Consider the following 752-nt stretch of genomic DNA (forward strand, 5'->3'; position numbering starts at 1 on the left):
CTGGTTAACTACATGATTCCATATGTGTTATTTCATCGTTTTGATTTCTTCACTATTATGTAGAAAATAGTCAAATAGAGAAAAACCCTGGAATGAGTAGGTGTGTCCAAACTTTTGACTAGTGCTGTCTGTGGTAGTAGAGTAGTGTCCTGAGGGCACACACTTAATTTGTTGTGAAATCTGTTGTGAATGTATGGTAATGGTTTTAAAATTGTATAACTGCCTTCAGTTTGCTAGACCCCAGGAAGAGTAACTGCTGCCTTGGCAGCAGCTAATGGGGATCCATAATAAATGCAAATATAAATACAAATACAGACACACGGCAGGTAGGGCAGCAGGTAGTCTAGCTGTTAGAGCGTCGGGGCCAGTATCCGAAAGGTCACTAGTACGAATCCCTGAGCCGACAAGATAAAAACACTGTTGATGTGCCCTTGACCAAGGCACTTAGCCCTAAGTGCTGCAGGGTTGATGTTGATAATGGCTGGCCGTGACCCTACTCTCTGAGGGTGTCTCAGTTGGGAAATGCTAAAAAAAACTTATTTCCATTTCATACATGCGTACTGTATAGCACACATGAACATTTGTGAAATAGGACAATTATATGCACCCACTAAAATTCTTATTACACACATCTTTCTGCCTAAAACCATGTTTCAGCTTGCAACCACCTACTGCAGGTTTTTTGAATTGCTCAGCTGTGTATGACATCACCCATTTCAGCCTATGCTTGCCCTCCCGCCCATAAATACTGT

This window comes from Oncorhynchus clarkii, chromosome 9, assembly GCF_045791955.1.
Source record: "Oncorhynchus clarkii lewisi isolate Uvic-CL-2024 chromosome 9, UVic_Ocla_1.0, whole genome shotgun sequence".
Classification (NCBI taxonomy): Eukaryota; Metazoa; Chordata; class Actinopteri; order Salmoniformes; family Salmonidae; genus Oncorhynchus; species Oncorhynchus clarkii.